The sequence below is a fragment of the Macaca fascicularis genome, chromosome 11, assembly GCF_037993035.2.
Source record: "Macaca fascicularis isolate 582-1 chromosome 11, T2T-MFA8v1.1".
NCBI lineage: Eukaryota > Metazoa > Chordata > Mammalia > Primates > Cercopithecidae > Macaca > Macaca fascicularis.
In genome coordinates, this window is record NC_088385.1 from 24,213,923 (window position 1) to 24,234,399 (window position 20,477).

General features: G+C 37.9%; 1 protein-coding gene across 9 annotated transcripts in view; it reads right to left on the reverse strand.

The window, feature by feature from the left end:
- The window catches only part of SLCO1A2 (solute carrier organic anion transporter family member 1A2), a 155,332-nt gene extending 135,547 nt beyond the window's left edge, over positions 1 to 19,785 (reverse strand). For 6 of the 9 annotated variants that reach the window (XM_045364834.3, XM_005570323.5, XM_065523857.2 and 3 more), the window contains exons 1-2: positions 17,656 to 17,736; positions 17,059 to 17,122 (exon numbers count right to left, since the gene is read on the reverse strand). The gene's annotated coding sequence lies outside the window, so the exon portion shown is untranslated. Of the gene's footprint in view, positions 1 to 133; positions 154 to 17,058; positions 17,123 to 17,655; positions 17,737 to 18,839; positions 18,872 to 19,637 lie in introns of those variants that run through there. The other 3 variants (XM_074006357.1, XM_074006356.1, XM_005570324.5) reach the window with 2 other exon arrangements.
- Positions 19,786 to 20,477: the final 692 nt, after the last annotated feature.

Here is a 20,477-nt window from a genome sequence, read left to right on the forward strand (position 1 = left end):
ATAAACAAAATAATTAGAAAACTCAAAGAATCTTATAACTAAACATTAAATCTCCTTATATTTTTCCAAGTAAAAATGACTGAATTGCAACCCATTAAACTTCATTTAACCCAAATAAATGAAGGACTTTTACCTTAGCATTCACCAACATCACCATTCATTGTTGCTTCCATACTGTAAGATCATCAGATTTTTTAAAAATTACATATTGAGTAGCCAGTGTGAATAAAGCACCTCAAACGTGTAAGCTGGAGCTTCTTGTTCGTCAGAGAAGCAGAGTTGTAAATAAAAGGACCTTTGTTTACGTAAGTTTTAATCCTTTAGTTAAGTTTCTTTGGCTCTGATGGTTGCATAAAACAGGTTATAATCTTGGAAACAGGTTCTAAGATTACTGTACTCACTTGGAACCAGAGGCTCCTCCTTGCTTTTTTCTTTTTTTCTTTTCTTTTCTTTTTTTTTTTTTGGTTGCTGTTTTTTTAAACAGTTCACTCTTAGGTGGCCTTGGCTCCAATATCCTGTTGAAAAACCTCAGTTAATGGCACTAAACTTTGCTGAGCGTCTATTTTCTCAGATTTCTTCTTTTGTGATTAAGGCGCCTTTAACAAGTCTCTTATAAATCAAAGACAACATGTTAATTTACTCATTGAGTCAATTGACACACATATATTTGAGCATGAGTTCAATTTTCATTGTAGCTGGATATCCAAGAAAAAATGACACCAAAACGGGAATGAGCTTGAAAACAGAGTTGTTGTAGACAAACATAATTTCTATGGGATGCCACTGACATTTTTCAACAGTAGCCTGAGATGCAAAAACCAGTGTCTACAGATTATTCTATCAGTAACTTTCTAGCTGGATGGGATAAGTAAAAGATTAGAGGCTACGTAAAGTAATTAGGTGGTCATATCCAGGTGTAATTTGTAATGGAGTGGATAAAATAGTGAGATTGATTTTTTTTAATTTTGTGGGGAAAAGAAAGAGAGATCAGACTGTTACTGTGTCTATATGGAAAGAAGTAGACATAAGAAACTCCATCTTGTTCTGTATTTGAGATGCTGTTAATCTGTGACCCTACCCCCAACCCTGTCCTTGCAAGAGACATGTGCTGTGGTGACTCAAGGTTTAACAGATTTAGGACTGTGCAGGGTGTGCTTTGTTAAACAAGTGCCTGAAGGCAGCATGCTTGTTAAAAGTCATTACCATTCTCTTAATATCAGGTACCCAGGGATACATACACTGTGGAAGACCTCTGCCTAGGAAAGCTAGGTATTGTCCAAGGTTTCTCCCCATGTGATAGCCTGAAATATGGCCTCATGGGAAGGGAAAGACCTGATCATCCCCCAGCCTGACACCCGTGAAGGATCTGTGCTGAGGATGATTAGTATAAGAGGAAAGAGGGCCTCCTGGTGTAGCAGGACAAGCCGCAGACAAAACTCCTCAGACATGGAAATAAAGAAGGAAGGGGTTTATTCGGCCGGGGCATCGGCAAGACTTCTGTCTCAAGAGCCGAGCTCCCCAAGTAAGCAATTTCTGTCCCTTTTAAGGACTTGCAACTCTAAGGGGGTGCATGTGAGAGGGTCGTGATTGATTGAGCAAGCAGGGGGTACATGACTGGGGGCTGTGTGCACCAGTAATTAGACCGGAACAAAACAAGATAGGAATTTCTATACAGTGCATTTCTATACAAATGTCTGTAATCTATAGGTAACAGAACCAGTTAGGTCAGGGGTGGATCTTTAACTACCAGGCCCAGGGTTCGGTGCTGGGCTGTCTGCCTGTGGATTTCATTTCTGCCTTTTAGTTTTTACTTCTTCTTTCTTTGGAGGCAGAAATTGGGCATAAGACAATATGAGGGGTGGTCTCCTCCCTTGCTGGTGGTTGAGATAGGGAAAGGCATCTGTCTCCTGCCCATCCCTGGGCAATTGAACATCTCGGTATAAAACCCGATTGTATGTTCTATTTACTGAGATAGGAGAAAACCGCCTTAGGGCTGAAGGCAGGACGTGCTAGCGGCAATGCTGCTCTTTATGCACTAAAAAGGTTTATGGAGTTGTTTGCATATGCATATCAAGGCACAGCACTTTTCCTTAAACTCATTCATATCACAGAGATCTTTGTTCATATGTCTTTCTGCTGACCTTCTCCCTACTATGATCCTATTGTCCTGCCACTTCCCCTTTTCCGAAACGGTAAAGATAATGATCAATAAATACTGAGGGAACTCAGAGACCGGTGCTGGTGTGGGTCTTCTGTATGCTGAGCGCCGGTCCCCTGGGCCCACTTTTTCTTTCTCTATACTTGGTTGTTTTTTTTTTTTTTTTGAGATGGAGTCTCGCTGTGTCCCCCAGGCTGGAGTGCAGTGGCCGGATCTCAGCTCACTGCAAGCTCCGCCTCCCGGGTTCACGCCATTCTCCCGCCTCAGCCTCCCAAGTAGCTGAGACTACAGGCGCCCGCCACCACGCCTGGCTAGTTTTTTGTATTTTTAGTAGAGACGGGGTTTCACCATGTTAGCCAGGATAGTCTCGATCTCCTGACCTCGTGATCCACCCGCCTCGGCCTCCCAAAGTGCTGGGATTACAGGCTTGAGCCACGGCGCCCGGCCCTTTCTCTATACTTTGTGTCTCATTTCTTTTCCCAAGTCTCTTGTTCCACCTAAGGAGAGATGCCCACAGGTGTGGAGGGACAGTCCACCCCTTCATAATTTTATTTTATATTCCAGGATACATGTGCAGGGCATGCAGGCTTGTGCCATGATGATTTGCTGCACCTATCAATCCGTCAACTAGGTATTAAGCCCCACATGCATTAGCTGTTTATCCTGATGCTCTCTTTTCTCCTCGCTCCCCAACAGGTCCCAATTTGTGTTGTTCCCTCCCTGTGTCCATGTATTCTCATTGTTCAGCTCCCACTATTAGTGAGAACATGCAGTGTTTAGTTTTCTGTTCCTGTGCTAGTTTGCTGAGGATAATGGCTTCCAGCTCCATCCATGTCCCTGCAAAAGACATGATCTCATTCCTTGTCATGGCTGCATAGTATTACATGGGGTATATATACCACATTTTCTTTATCCAGTCTATCATTGGTGGGCATTTGGGTTGATTCCATGTCTTTGCTGTTGTGAATAGAGCTGCAATGAACACACTCCTGCATATATCTTTATAACAGAATGATTTATATTCGTTTGGGTGTATACCCACTAATGGTTTTGCTGGCTCAAATAGTATTTCTGGTTCTAGATCTTTGAGGAATTATCACCCTGTCTTCTATAATAATTGAACCAATTTACATTCCCCCCAACAGTGTAAAAGCATTCCTATTTGTCCACAACCTCTACAGCATCCGTTGTTTCTTGACTTTTTAATAATCACATTATGACTGGAATGAGATGATATCTCAATGTGGTTTTGATTTGCATTTCTGTAATGATCAGTGATGCTGAACTTTTTAAAATATTTGTTGGCCACATAAACGTCTTCTTTTGAGAAATGTCTGTTCATGTCCTTGGCTCACTTTTTAATGGGGTTGTTTGCTGTTTTTGTTTGTTTGTTTGTTTGTTTTTTGTTTTTTGTTTTTTTTGTCTTGTAAATTTAAGTTACTTGTAGACTCTGGATATTAGACCTTTGTAAGATGGATAGATTGAAAAAAATTTTCTCCCATTCTGTAGGTTGTCTGTTCACTCTGATGATAGTTTCTTTTGCTGTGCAGAAGCTCTTTAGCTTAATTAGATCTCATTTGTCAATTTTTGCTTTTGTTGCAATTGCTTATGATGTTTTAATCATGAAATCTTTACCCTTGCCTATATCCTGAATAATATTGCCTAGGTTTTCCCATAGCGTTTTTATAGTTTTGGGTTTTACATTTGAGTCTTAAACTACCATTAACATTTTTCACTGAATTCGAAAAAAAACTACTTTAAAATTCATATGTAACCAAAAACACAAGTATAGACATGTATAGCCAAGAAAATCTAAGCAAAAAGAACAAAGCTGCAGGCATCACGATACCAAAACTCCAAACTATACTACAAGGCTACAGTAACCAAAACAGCATGGTACTGGCACAAAAACAGACACATCAACCAAGGAACAGAAAAGAGATCTCAGAAATAAGACCACACATCTATAACCATCTGATCTTTGACAAACCTGACAAAAACAAGCTATGGGGAAATGATTTCCTATTTAATAAATGGTGCTGGGAGAACTGGCTATCCATATGCAGAAAATTGAAAAGGACCCCTACCCTACACCTTATACAAAAATTAACTCCAGATGGATTAAAGACTTAAGTGGATTGATATTTTAAAGGGAGAAACATGATGCAATGCTATGGAATGTTTAAAAGCACTAGCTGAACCCAGCTCTAGCATTGACTAGCTGTTATCTTGGACAAGTTAATTAATCTCATTTTTAAACATATACCACAGGATAATCATAGCACCTACCTCAAAGAGTTGCTGATGTTGTTATTTCATTCAAGAAATACTTATTGAGCACCTATTCTATGCCAAATATTTCTAGGTTCTAGAGATATTGTTATAAGCAAAAGAGTCTAAATTACTACTCATGGATTTTGGTCTGGTTGAAGGAAGAAAGAAAATAAGTCAACAAGTAAGATTAAGATGGAATCCTTTTCTTTTGCTAGATCAAATGAGTAAATATATTTAAAATGGGGTGTGTGTGTGTGTGTGTGTGTGTATGCGTGTGCAATGCTTGGTAACCAAATCAGAACGTTTTTTCTAAAATCCCTTTTAGAATTTCTCAGATGTTACTTGTACTGCTTCTCAGCTGCTGCTGATGAGGCTTCTTTCACTTTTTCCAACTATTTAAGTAGTTTGAAGAAAGACAGACAGAAAAATATTTGCCAGTAGTGAAGTTCTGTGGACAAAACCTGGGAACTGCTTCAAAAGTAAGGGGAGGATCCCTAATCACTCCTGCCACCTTATCTGGAGTGGAAATGGACATTTCAACCTTTCATTTCTCTTGAGAAGCTTCAAGCAGCAGGACTGTTTTCTACTCTCTGGTAAAAATTAGAGTTAACATTTGTTGAATATTTATGATGTGCCACAGGTTATTCTAGGAACACAGGGCTGTTAACTAATGTAATCCTCTCAACAAATGTTTAAAATAAGTACTATTATTATCCCACTTTTACGGATAGGACACAGGTACAGATAGGCTTTATCATTCCCAAGATTTCACAGCTGGTAAGCAGAAGAGTGGGGATTCGGTCAGCTTCAGAACACTACACTATACTGCCTCTCAGTATTGATATTAAATTAGCAAATAGATGTGAAAGAGACTTAAAATAATTTTGGAGACAGCTGCATGTTCTTTCTCTTTCTTTCGTTGAAATATGTATAAACTCTTAGAACGTTGAAAACAGTGAAGAACCAAACCACAGAAAACATATGGTAGTCTATATATCCCAACTTTTCTCAAAAGAAAACATTTCTCAAAAGAAATCACATTGCCTATGTTCAAAAGCACCCTGGCTCCATGCCTGGCCCCCACCCACACCCACCTCCTTGTTTCACTTTTTCATCTTCTGTCAAGATCATCCAGGGCTTTTATGAAACAATTTAACAAAATAATTTCAGGAAGGCAAAAGTGCTATGAAGACAATCAAACAGAATGATGGACTTGGGAGTGCCCAGGGGTTTACATTTTTGGGGCGTGGACTGGAAAGTTCCTTGATGAAATAATGCTTGAAATGAAATTCAAAGCGTAAGAAGGAAACAATGTGTGAATATCTAGAGACAGAATGCTTCAAGCATGGAGATCAGCAAATGCAAAAGCCCTAGGATGGAAGGAAACAAGCTTGGCATATTTGATAAGAAGGTTGGTGTAGTTGGAGAAAGAGAGCTATCCTCACTGAGGGGAAAGGGGAACAAGATGCAGCTGGAGCATTGGGCAGAGGCCAGGTCATGTACCGCACTATGCCCAGCAAGGAGTTAGGATTGTATTTATTGGAAATGGGAATCCATAGGAGGGTGTGAAGCAGAAAAACTACTTGATCAAATTTGTGTTTTTAAAAGGCCTATTTGGGCCAGGTGCAGTGGCATATGCCTATAATCCCAGCACTTCGGAAGGCCAAGGCAGACGAATCGCTTGAGCTCAGGAGTTCAAGACTAGCCTGAGCAACATGGCAAAACCCCGTGTCTACAAAAAATACAAAAATTAGCCAGGCATGGTAGTGCGTGCCTGTAGTCCCAACTGCTCCCTACTCAGGAGGCTGAGCAGGAGGATCACTTGAGCTTGGGAAGTCAAGACTGCAGTGAGCTAAGATTGTGCTACTGTACCCCAACCTGGGTGACAGAGACCCTGTCTTATAAAAATAAAAATAATTTTTTAAAAAAAAAGCCTTTGGCTGCTCTGTGGAGACAGGACTGGCCAGGGGAAGGAAGAGTACAGCCAAATGGCTACTGCAAAAGCCCAGGCAAGAGATGGTCAATGGGTATAAGTTTGGTGTTACTGACAGTAAAAATCTGCACATATTTGGAACTTATCTGGGAGAGAGCCTGAAAGGTTTACTGATTGAGCTTTTCTGGAAGGCTTTCTATAAGGGGAATATTTAGAAAATTCTGTGGCAACTCCTCAGATAAGGAGTTGTTAAGGAACCAAATTATTTTCCCTAGTACCTTAGTTACTCTGGTAAGTTTTTACACAAAATAATGTTCCTGGGACTTAGATGGGCCTGTCCAAAATGCACAAAAATGCCTGTTTTATATGACAAATGAATTTATTAACCATGCATAAAGTGTTTCTAAAACACTGATAATGTCCCATAGTCATAAAAACACATTCTTCCCTTGCCTCTTTGTGTCTATCAACCTCCCTCTTTTTTTTTAACCAGAAACAATACGCTTCTTTGAATAAATATCTACCCAAGGTCATCATCCCTCCCTCAGCAACAGTGAAACATAGAGTCCTTTAAGTTGTCACTGTTGACCCTCTCTCTACTCCCAATATTCAACGCGATTTCTTAACTTTCAGTACCACTTTACCACATACAATGTTGTACTTAAAGACCTGTGTGCATACTCCTCTTCAATTTGCCGGTGAGTCTACCAGAAACCTGCAACTGCCCAACAAAAAGTGTCCCAGTCCCCTTCTCTGTTGATGAAACTCAGTATCGTGTTGAAGATACTGGTTCTGTAAGCTGGCAAGTAAAAGTTCTAGACAAGCATATACATCAGGGAGGCAGCTATGAAGACGTTTGGCTGCCACATGCACGCGTGCGTGGTTGTGCGTGTGTGTGCATGCACTCATACACACACACACTTATAGATAAGACAGAGAATAGTCATGGCAAAAAGTGAGCTTGTTATCCATCCTAACAAATAGGATGGAGAAAATTATGTCCAAAGACCACCAAAAATCCCCAACGCTCTTCTAAAACAACTTCCAAATAACTGGTAGAATAAAACTTTTTAATGACTGGTAGAATAAAACTTTCAAATTTTGTCCCAAACTTATAAATAGACAGGCAGCAGAGGTAGACAGAGTTTGTGGATCACCCTCAGAAAGGTTTCCTGGGTTCTAAAAGCAACCAAGTTTTAGCTCCCAAAGAAAACTGAGAATCTTCCTTTCAAATTCTGTTACTGTTTGCTTCTCATCTCAAATTTGGAACTCTGGAGATAGTGTCACTTGATGAGAAGTCTGTTGGAGGGACTCCTGTAGTGTGGATCCTGAGGTTTTGTTTCTTTTCATATTGCAAGATGAAGCAACTGTTGTGGTATAACTTATTAAACTCTAAGACATGGGATAAAGATGATCTCATCATATTGGCAAGCATGTTGTGTTCATATTCTGCCTCTGCAAGATACAAAGACCAACTATTGGATAGATAGTATAAAACTAGGGTCAGACTGTGAGTAGAATCTGGCCCGCCACCTGATTTTGTAATTAGAGTTTTATTGGAACACAGCCACGTTCAATGATTCAAATTGTATCTATGGCTGCTTTCGCAAACACAAGGCAAGTTTGGATATTTGAAACAGTGATATTATATCTAACAAAACCTAAAATATTTGTAATAAAATAATGTATTTAGACCTTTATAGGAAAAGGTTTGCTGATCTCTGGTGCAAAACGATGCTTCTGGTAGCAGTAGTGGCCAGTTTGTGGTAGTGTCTGCAGAAGCTCTAGTAAAAATTGGGACCTGTGGCTAAACAGATAAATCTCAATGGAAAGTATTGGGATGAATTCACGTGTCTATGGTGACACATCTACCATTGTTGTCTTTGAAAACAACCTCTGAGATCACAGTCTTATATTTGAGCTGTATAGTACACAGTCTTCCTTCAGAGTCTGCACATCCTGTTATGTCACTGTAAACATCAAACACATTAGGTGTGTTCTCTTCACCCCATTACACAAGTTCTTTCCTCTCAATGAGCATTAATTAGTCAGGTGTGGTGTCCCATAAATTTTTTTCTGTGCTCTATTTTTCTTGTGCTCTATTTTTACAATGTGGAAAGTAAGCCCTCTAGGAAATCCTTCATTTGGAGAATATTTTATTTAATGGCTCTCAGGAGCATAACATTGAATTAATCATAATCCTTGGATCACCCCCTTGCTCTCACCATTTTTCAGGCACAGTATACTTTTATTTATGAAATCTAAAACTTTGTCAATAAACTAAATCTAAGAGTCAGGCTTCCCCCACCAACCCACCCCCTGTCTCCTCCAGTCTGAGGAAACCTCTACCTGAATCTTGAGTCCATCATAAATCTTCTGCTTATCACTCCCTTACTTTTAATTTTATACAGTTTTGCAATTGCGTTTATGCATATTCCTAAAGAGAGAGAGAGAGAGAATGCATGTGTGCCTGTGTGTATGTGTGTTTAGTTGCTTAAAACTTTATATATAGAGAGATTGAGGCTATATATAACTTGAAGGAACATTTTTCTCACTCATTGCTATCATTCATCCATGTTGTAACTATCCATTCATCCACATTATTATATAATTCTCATTAATTTATGGTTATAGCTGTAGAATACTATAATAGGCGAATGCACCACAATGTAGTCATCTAATTTTACCTTTAATGAGCATTTGGATTGTTCTTTGGGTTTTGCTCTTTAGAACAGCTCCTACTATGTAAGTGCAAAAGTTTCTTTTGGGAATAGACTTGTCTGTGAAATAGTGCATTAAATGGTGTGTTAATGCTCAACTCTAAGAGGCAAATCCAAACTATATTCTAGTAGTGATACCAATTTACGCTCTTAGCAGTAATGTGTCGGTGTTATTTAAACATATTGGTATTTTCTAAGTTTTTATTTTTCTCAAATGGTTAGGTATAAAATTGTATCTCCTTATTTCAATGTGTATTTCTCTGATCATTACAGAGAGTAAACATTTTCTTCATATGTTTATTGGCTATTTGCATTTCTTCTCTCTGATGTGCCTGTTCATTTATCTTGTCTGTTTTTCTATTGGGTTATTTGTACTCTTTTTATTAATGAGTAAAGATTCTTTGTGTATTATTAATTGTAACCTGTTAGTTTTGTGCATTGTAAATACTTTCTCCCATTGTGTTATTTGTAATTTCATTCTTTATGTTGGCTTTTGATAAACAAAAATTCTTGTTTTTCAGTAGCCATCTTGGACCTGAGGAAGAAAAAAAAAATCCTTGCTTTTAATACAGTCAAAATTTTAAATTTTTTTCTCTTGTAGCCAATGCTTATTTGTTACAGGTTTAAGAAATCTTACCCTGCCTAAAGATGTTAAAAAACAAAACTCTAAATTTTTAAAAGATGTTTGAAAATGTTGTTTTTGATAAGTAAATCTTGACTTGGGGTTTATTTTTGTATACGATATGAAACAGAAATTCAATATTATCTTTTTCCATATAGATATGCTTTTTCCAGCTCCAATCTCTTTTCCTCCTTGATCTCCCATGCAACTGTGATCATATACCAAAATCCCAAACATATTTCGACCTGTTTCTGGGCTCATTCTGTTACACTGTGTCAATTTATCTATCCTTGCACTATTACCACACTGTGTTCATTATTATGGCTTTATCATAAGCATTAGAATCCAGTAGGTAAAATCCCAGTCCACTCCTCACAGATTTCCCTTTAGAAGTGTTCTGTTGGTGACCTTTTACTTGACTGTATAAACTGGAAATAATCTTATCAAATTTTATGACTGTTACTTACTTTGAACCTATAGATCAATATGGGGAGAAATGTCATCAGTATAATTTTTTTGTTGTGTTTTTTTGAGACAAGGCTTCACTCCATTGCCCAGACTGGAGTGCAGTGGCACAATCAGCTCACTGCAGCTTTGAGGACCTCCTGGGCTCAGGTGATCCTCTCACCTCAGCCACCCAAGTTGCTGGGACTGCAGGCGCACTCCACTATGCCCAGCTAATGTTTTGTATTTTTTTGTAGAGACAGGGTTTTGCCATATTGCCTAGGCTAGTCTCGAATTCCTGAGCTCAAGAGATCAGCCCGCCTTGGCCTCCCAAAGCGCTGGGACTATAGGTGTGAGCCACTGCACCTGGCCATCAGTGTGATATTAAGTTTCATCCATGAACATGATTTATCTATTTAGGATTTAGTATTTTCTTAATATGTTTTAAAAGGTATTATAATGTTACCTATAGAGATATCAAATATGTTTTGTAAATATCTACGAAGACTGGGCATGGTGGCTCATGCCTGTAATCCCAGCACTTCAGGAGGCCGAGGCGGGCGGATCTCCTGAGGTCAGGAGTTTGTAGACCAGCCTAACCAACATGGAGAAACCCCATCCCTACTAAAAATACAAAAATTAGTTGGGCATGGTGGCAGGCGCCTGTAGTCCCAGCTACTTGGGAGGCTGAGGTAGGAGAATCACTTGAACCCTGGAGGGAGAGGTTGCAGCAAGCCGAGATCACACCACTACACTCCAGCCTGGTGACAGTGAGACTCCATCTCAAGGAAAAAAAAAAAAGTATATCTATGAAGTATCACTTCATGGAGACTTATCAGGTCAAGATCCTTTTCCTTCTATTTCTAAGTTCCTTTGAATGTTTATCATGATTAGTTATTAAATTGTATCAAATGTTTATGAAATGGTATTTGTAGTCTATTAATGTGATTAAAGGCACTTATGAATTTGTCTATTAGGTTTTTAAAAGACCAAATACTTGCCTTTCTTCACCGTTGAAAGGTAAGAGTAAATTTGTCCAAGACTGATTCCCTGCAGGGTACCTCCTGCAATGCTCCACTGGAAACTAACTATTGTTTAATACTTAAGGCAATCAGTCTTGTAGAGTGTTACAGTGAAGGCCTCAGGTTCTAGAAGGTTTGAATTAAGATTCATACCTTAGCCCCTCACCATGACAAAGGAAGTACTAGTGTTCCCTCATTAATAAATGCCATGATCAAGGAATAAGGATATAGATAAAAATGTTGCCAAGTCACAATGCTATGACCTGTACACTTAGAGTCCATCACTTCATATATCAGGAAAGGTACTTGTGCTTCCTTCACAGTCCAAAGCCAGAGGTCCTCTCCCCAAATCTGGTATCCAGTTCTGCCAGATATATGTAGAATGTCTAGATGATAGGGGACCTGCTCACCTGTTAGAATTTCTATCCACCAAAGTATCCTTCAATAAATGATGTTCCGGAAATATTTGTGTGCCTCTTAATTTTATTTTTGTATTATTTTTTGTTGATTTTGGTATATATGTACACATATTCCTTTCCTTCTATATTATTTGTGCTATTGTTTTGTATTTATGACTTCTTAAGATAGATACCTAGTTCACTGATTGTAATACTTTCTTCTTTTCTTTTCTCTTTCTTTCTTTTTTTTTTGAGAAGGAGTCTCCCTCTGTCTCCCGGGCTGGAATGCAGTGGCACATTCTCTGTTCGCTGCAACCTCCACCTCCTCCTGGGTTCAAGCGATTCTCCTGCCTTCTGAGTAGTTGGGACTACAGGCACGTGCCACCATGTCTGGCTAATTTTTGTATTTTTAGTAAAGATGTGTTTCTCCATATTGGCCAGGCTGGTCTCAAACTCCTGGCCTCAGGCAATCCACCCTACTCGGCCTCCCAAAGTGTGGCAGTCCAATTCTCCCTGACAATCCCATAGACAGGCTTGCATGACAGCCACACAGATGGGCCTGCATAGCACTCCAGTTACATGGACAAATTTCCACAGAGCTGCCTTAACATTGAGCAAATAGTCAGTGCCCAGACATCAAAGCTAGAAATGCAAACATGGCCATCAGGAGCCTTGCATAGCCTTCTCCCTTGCTGGAGCAAGTCAAAATAAAAGAGACAGCCTTGCTAGTGCCAGGACTCGTCTTGGGTTGACAATATCTGAGATGAGTCAAGGTAACAGAGGCAACTGTTTGAATAGATTTATTGGAGAGTCTAAGGCAGCTCTCCGGACCAAGCTGTAAAGAAGATAAGCTAGAAATAATCACTCTGGTACCACAGTAGACAGGCCTTGAAGGCACTGGGGCCCTCACAGCTTAATTGGATTTAGCAAGCATTTTTTTCCCCCTCTGAACTTCTAGTTGAAACAAAATTAGTTACCTATAGATTTAGGCAAATGCTGTACTGCACATAGGCACATAACCCCAACCTATATAAGCACTAAGAAAATTGTAACACTGGCCGGGCGCGGTGGCTCAAGCCTGTAATCCCAGCACTTTGGGAGGCCGAGACGGGCGGATCACGAGGTCAGGAGATCGAGACCATCCTGGCTAACACGGTGAAACCCCGTCTCTACTAAAAAATACAAAAAACTAGCCGGGCGCGGTGGCGGGCGCCTGTAGTCCCAGCTACTCGGGAGGCTGAGGCAGGAGAATGGCGTGAACCCGGGAGGCGGAGCTTGCAGTGAGCTGAGATCCGGCCACTGCACTCCAGCCTGGGCGGCAGAGCGAGACTCCGTCTCAAAAAAAAAAAAAAGAAAAAAAAAAAGAAAATTGTAACACTTTGACTTGGTCTGGTGGAACTATCTCTCCAACTTTCTCCCTGTATCCAGCAATAGCAATAAATTCCCTTCTTTCCTAGTTTGTCTGCTTCTCATTATTGGCCCAGGAGAAAATGCAGCCAGACCCAGCTCTGTTCTGAGAACAAAAGTGCTGGAATTACAGCAGTGAGCCACTGTGTCCAGCCTCCTTTTTTTTTCTTTCTTCTTTTCCAATGTAAGCCCTTAAAGTTATAAGTTTCTCTTGAAGTAAAATACATGTTGCTAAGTAGTGTTTTCTTATAATTTAGTTCTAGATAATTTTTAATTTTCATATGATGTTTTCCTTTACCTGAGTTATTTGCTAATTTTTTTTTTATTTTTTTGCTAATATTTTTTAAATTTCCAAATATGTGGAATTTTGTATTTATGTTTTGCTATTAACTAACTTAATTGCATTGTGTTCAAAGACTAGGATCTGAATGATGCTTGATTTTTTTAATTTATCAAACTTATTTTATTGCCTGGATTCTGATCAGCTTTTGTAAATGTCTCCCATTTTCTTCAGAGAAATGTGCCATCTCTAAATGTTAGATGCAGAACAACTCTATATCTGTCTATCATGTCAAGTTTCTTGCATGTATTGTTTAGATATTTTAGTGTTTAGATATTTTCAATATTTCCAAACTTTTATATATTTAACTTACCAATAATGAAAGGATGTACTGAAATTTTAGTATAATCCTGGATTTATAAACATTTCTCTCATATTATTAATTTGGATTCATGTATTTTAAGGCTTAAAATTTCTACACCTCCATAGTGCATTGAATACTTATTATTATTATTTGATGATATATTGTATTCCTAATCATTATTTTGTACTTTGAGGTCTATTTTATCAGATATAAATAACTACACTAATTTTCACTTGGGTAACACTTGCCTAATGTATCTTTTCTTCATGTTTTTACTTTTGATCTTTAATGTTCTTATCTTTTTGGTATACATTTGGATTATTTACTTATCAAACCATATCTTTTAACTGGTGAGTTCAGTCTAATCTTATTTTTTGAAATTATTGATATACTTAGACCTTTTTTATCATCTTAATTCATTATTTGAGTTTGTCCCACTTTTTGTTTTATAGTCTTTCTTACTTTATTTTAAAATTTACATCTCTATTTCCCCCTTAATGAGATCAGAACTATTCTCTTGATTCTTACCATACTATCATTATCTAGACTTTCAACTTTGCATCTGGGTTTTGTGAATATATTTGGGGAGAAGGGCAGTTAGCAATTTTTAAAACAGCAACAAATGTTTATTCTTTTAATCGTCTTTACCTCATACATTTCATGTATTTCCTGGATTTTTCTTTCTTTTTATTTAAGTATTTTATCCAAAACTGTTTTTAGTAGGAGCTTTTTGTGTGGCAAACCTGAGATCTTGTCTGCCTGAGAATATTATTTTTATATTATACTCTCATTTCTGAATAACAATTTGGCTCACACTAAATTTAAGATCTTTTTCTGTGATATTTTTAAAATATTGCTTCATTTATTCTTGACCCTAGTGTTGCAATTGAGGAACCTAAGATTGATATTTTCTTGTCCTTTTGCATGTCAATTTTTTATTCTCTTCAGAAGTTTTTATATTTTTTTCTTTGTCTTTGTTAGTATTGAATTTCACTATAGTATTTGTGTATGTGCTTTTCAATATTTCTCTTTTTTAACATTCTATAAGCTCTTTCAATATGAAGACTTGTAAAATATTTTAATTCTAGGAAGTTAGCACTTTTCCATTATCCTCCTCATCTCTTGGCGTCTCTTTTATATTTTCCTACTTTTTGTCTTGGCTTCTTCCTTCTGGAAGATTTTCTCCATCTGATATTCTCTTTCAATACTTCATTCCTCAAGCTTTATCCATTCTGCTAGTCATCCCATCTGCTGCGTTCATTATGCAATTATTTTTTATACATAATATCCTCTGTTCTTTTGGTGTTTTGCTGTTCTTGTCTCATATTGTTAGTAACTATACTTTTTCTCTTTTAGTGTGTTTATTACTTTAATTTTTTGTAACTGTTCTAATATTCTGATTCTGTTTCTATCTGTAACCTAATCTGTTATTTTTTAGTTCAAATGGCTGTGCTCTCAAATGTCTTTTTATTTGAGTCTGGGAGCTCATTTTACCTTGAAAATATTGGCTAATCTGTCAGGCAATGCTAGGAAGGAAGACCAGACCTCATTTTCTGTCAGTCACAATCAAATCAGGAAAGGGAAATAATGAATCTTTGGATACAGAATCTCAGGTACAGACACACACACACACACACACAAGACAATAAATCACTCGTCCTCCCAAACTAACTCCACAGATCAAGTTTATATTTCAATTGTTTGTTCCCCAAGTTTAAATATTATATCATTAGGAGGATTTTTTTTTTTAACATTGTAATTCCTCAAACTTGAGAACTAAGCTAGCTTCATGGGTTTGTGTGACCTGTTCATGCTCACTGAGGGTGTCATGCTTGGTTTAATTGTCTGCAGGCTGGTCTTGTTTAACTTTTGCGTTTTTATTTTAAGAGACAGGTCTCATGACATTGGACAGGCTAAAGGGCACTGACTATTCACAGGAGCAATCCCACTACTGATTAACACAAGAGTTTTGAACAACAGGTCCCAACTTTTTTTTTTTTTTTTTTTGAGATGGAGTCTTGCTCTGTCCCCAGGCTGGAGTGCAGTGGCACGATCTCGGCTCACTGCGACCTCCGCCTCCCGTGCTCACGCCATTCTCCTGCCTCAGCCTCCCGAGCAGCTGGGACTACAGGCGCCCGTTACCACGCCCAGCTAATTTTTTTGTATTTTTAGTAGAGACGGGGTTTCACCGTGTTAGCCAGGATGGTCTCGATCTCCTGACCTCCTGATCCGCCTGCCTCGGCCTCCCAAAGTGCTGGGATTACAGGCGTGAGCCACCGAGCTCGGCCTGGGCCCCATATTTTTATTCGGCTGGGCATACTCATCACAAATGAAGGAGTTAACCAAGAAAAAAATACATCATTGAGTTCAGGAAACAAGTGATCTTACTCAAATGAATGGAATTTCTGGAATGAGAATGAAAAGAAATTACTGTGCAGCAAAAATGGAGAGCAACAGTTTAATTGGATCAGGAGGATAAATGTCTCTCAAAAGGAAATTTCCAAGGAAAAATCAAAACTAATATTTGTTGAATGTATTAAGCTGGAATGTTGAGTATTTGAACTTAATGATTGAGAATGTTGAGTCTTTGAACCTTCTGATCTAGAATGTAAGGTCCATGAATGCAGTAAGTAGCACACAATGGTACTCAATGTATTCTTTTTCAATATTCCTGATATGACTTCACTTTTTCTGGCAGATTTGGAAACAAAGTGATAGAAACAAAGAAAACTAAGTAAAGAAAAAAACCAAGGCAATTTTAATTACAGGAAAAACAAAAAGTTTTATAAGAAAGGTAATTATACTACAATATATGAATCAGCTATGAATAATATTTACATAGTCATAATTCCATAAACATTGAATACTGATGTAATCAAAATTATAAGGAACTATATTGAGATGTTTTCAAAAGGAGTAATGAATATATGGAGAAATACATTATTTAAGAAAGCTTTTTTTTTAAGTTACATCTTTCATAGTAGATTTAAAAAATTACATCTTTCATAGTAGATAAAAAGCAGAAGGCCATTACTTAGATTTTCTTTTTAAAAAGAGGCAATACCAAAAGAAATGAAAAATATTGAAAATAATTGCCTTAAAAGAGGAGAATTTGGAAATGGGAAAAAGTGACAAAGAGGATTATTATTTTTGTTGTAAATCTTATAAAACTATTTTCAGGCAATTTATGCATGCATAATTTATTAAAAGTCAATTTAAAATAAAATATAAAAATTAAACCTATATACTCAATGACAAAAATTATGAAGAAGATGGGATTTGGTAGATATCAAAAAGTTAAATCACAAAGTTTCCTAAACTGTTTGGGAGAATGATCGAAACACTGACAAACTTTAGATCTCGTTAGAAAAATATAATGTACATACATATTAAAATGGAAGGAGAGTCAATAGAATTGTAGAAATAGAACACTGACCTTTGCTTCCAGTATCAGTTCAGAGGAGAGTTCTGTGAGACTTTCCCACTAAAGAACACAGCTTCTGTAAAGAAAACACACTTTTATAACACACCGGGGGTCTCTATTGAGGTAGGGGAGGTCTAAAAATATCCTAAAACTTTATATCCTCATCCCCACACCTGACCTGCACCTGGGTTGCTCTGAAGGATGAAGACAAGAGAGAAATACTAGTATTTGGATACTATACCTTAAGCCAGAGGCAACAAAGAGAAGCTTAACATGAGACTTCTGCACTGAGCCAAAATCTAGAGAAAAGATTCCATGTCAGTGGTGCCCCTGGATGTCAACAGAAGCAGAAGAAAAGTCTTCCTGTCTGGAGAAAAATGTCCCTCAACTTAGGTATATGATTAAGATCAAATAATCAGCTCCAAAACAATGGAAAGACAAATCTTTTGAGAGAAAAGAAATAAACAGAATCAGATTACTGAGAACTGCAGGTATTAGAAACCTCAGGCACAGAGTATTCAACAGTCATTGTATTAGTTCATTTCACACTGCTGATAAAGACATACCTGAGACTGGGTAAGTTTTAAAGAAGAGGTTTAATGAACTCACAGTTACATGTGGCTAGGGAGGCCTCACAATCATGACGGAAGGCAAAAGGCACGTGTTAGATTGTGGCAGACAAGAGAGAATGAGAGCCAACTGAAAGGGAAAACCCCTTATAAAACCATCAGATCTCACGAGACTTATTCACTACCACGAGAACAGTATGACAGAAACCTCCCTGTGATTCAATTATCTCCCACCGGGTCCCTCCAAAATCATGTGGAAATTATGGGCACTACAACTAAAGATGAGATTTGGATGGGGACCCAGCCAAACCATATCAGTCATGTATAAAAACTTAAAGAAGTAAGGGAGTTTCTGCTATTAGTAGTGATGGTCTAGAACAGGGGATTAGCAAACTATCACCTCCAGGCCTTTGGCTTATGATCTGTTTTTGTATGGCCTGTGAACTAAGAATAGTTTTACATTTTTAAATTATTGAAAAAATTTAAGAATAATATTTAGTAGCACACAAAAATTATATAAAATGCAATATGTTCCAGCTCTGGGAAGTTGAAATAGATATACTTTTCCCTATTTCTCCCGTTATATAAGGCTAATAATTCAGGATATTACATATAAAATCAAACATAGGAAGACTCTGCTTACTATTTAACCCAGAAATACCAGTAAATAAAGCTTCTTTGGTTTCTTTAGCCAAAGGACCAGGAAAGGGGCGGTTTACCTGCACTGGAAAATTTTTTGGATAATAATCTCTCCACTCCTCCTAAAGATCACAGGAAAAAAACAGTGGTCTCACCCCCCTTAATGCCAAAATGGTGGAATAAGGGACCTAGATGTCTACCACTGAGAGGCTATAACAAGGCAGTCCAATATCTGCTTCCCACCTCCCTGCAGTTTTGTCAGAAGAGTGAAAGTAGGAACCGGGAACTTCATCCTTGCTAACCAGTATGAGCCCCCAGCCCCAGAATGTCAGTGGAGATCACATGGTGAGCCTAAACTTCTAACCAACCCAGTACCTTTTCCTTACTGGGTGATGCCAGAAGAAGCCTAGTGAAGAGTCAGGACTTTCACCTTTGCCCAGTGGTAATGAAGCAGCTCCCACTGAAGAGACCACATGAAAAGCCAGAACACCCATCCCCTCCCAGTAACAAAGAGAAGGCCCTCACCTCCCACACCAGCTAGCTACCAATGGAGGCCATGTAAAGAATCGGGACTTTAACCTTTACCTGGTACTTAAGTGGTGGTGTCATCCATTGCCCTACAAAAGTCATTGTCAGAGAAAGCCAGTTAAAAAGGGTTTAACTATTAACACATACAACAACCAACATGAATATTCAAAACATTATGCTGAGTGAAACAAGTTAATCTTAAAAAGTTACTTGCAGTCTTATTCCATTTATACAACATTCTTTAAATGACAAAATTATACAAACAGAGATCAGATAAGTGGCTACTAGGAACTGAAAAGAGCACACAAGTGGGAGGGAAATGGACGTGGTTATAAAATAAAAACATGAGGGATCCTTATGGTGATGGAAAAGTGCTGTACCTCGCAAGTATGAGTGTCAATATTCTGGCTCTGTTATTGAACTAGAGTTTTTCAACATGTTACCACTGGGGGAAACTGGGTAAAGAGTACATGCATCTTTCTGTATTATTTCTTACCCACTTCATGTGAATCTTCAGTTACCTCAATATAAAAAGTTTGGTTTCTAAAAGGCATGCAGAAATTATATGAAATTCAATTTTCAGTGTCCAAAAAACAAAGTTATATTGGAAAACAGCCATGTTAATTCATTTATGTATTGCCTATGGCTGCTTTCATGCTTCAGTGATGGAGTGGAATCATTAGAAGGGATACCATAGGGTCTACAAAGTCAAAAATATTTACTATCTGGACCTTTTTAGGAAATGTTCTCTGAACTCTGATCTAGATAAACCAGACCAACCTTCTTACTGAAGTAGTAGTAAAAATTTTTTTGTGTATGTGTTCACATATATTTAAATATGATAAATTTACTCACCAAAATTTAGCAGAAGATAAAATTAAATGTAGTCCGAACATTCAACAATGTTTTTGTCCAGAAGACATTTTTTGATCTAGAATAAATAACAGCAAAACTCATCTATTTCTGTGGATCGTGGGGGCAAAAGGCTGACTCAAGTGGATCTAAAAGAAAAGAAGAAAAAAAATTTCTGCAAATGGTAAAGAAATTTTTTTCAAGGTCACTAATGACTAGGGTGACCTTATGTTCAGTTTTTCCCAGACATTTTTGTCTTATGCCTATGGTTTTGCCATCATAATTAATACTCTCCCTCTTTCTGTTTTAGAAAGGTCAAGTTTGAATTATAACCAATATAGTCACCTTATCAATGACTTCTCCATTGCTAAATCCAGTAGATGTTTCTCACTGTTAATTTGACTTTGTGGCATTTGACAAAGTCTATCATTCCCTTCTCCTGGAAACTTTCAATATTGGGCTTTTAGCACACCATACTTCATGGTTTTCCTACCATCTTACTGATTCCTTTTTTCAGAGTCTTTTGGTGGACCCTTCTCTTCCACAAGATCTTTGAACACTGGAATACTTCATGGTTCACTTCTTGGTCCTTTTCTCTACTCCATCTATATTTATTTCTTCAGTGATCTCAACCAGTCTAATGACATTTGAATATGACCTATAGGGTCACCATTCCCAGATCAATATATCCAGTCCGGACATTATTATGGAACTTCCATCACATGCTTACTCAATAGCTCCACGAGATCTCTAATGAATATGTCAAACTCAACATACATAAAACAAGACTATTTTCCCCCTTCTTCCCTCTCCCCACTGACCCTTTCCCCAAAAAAGAAGATC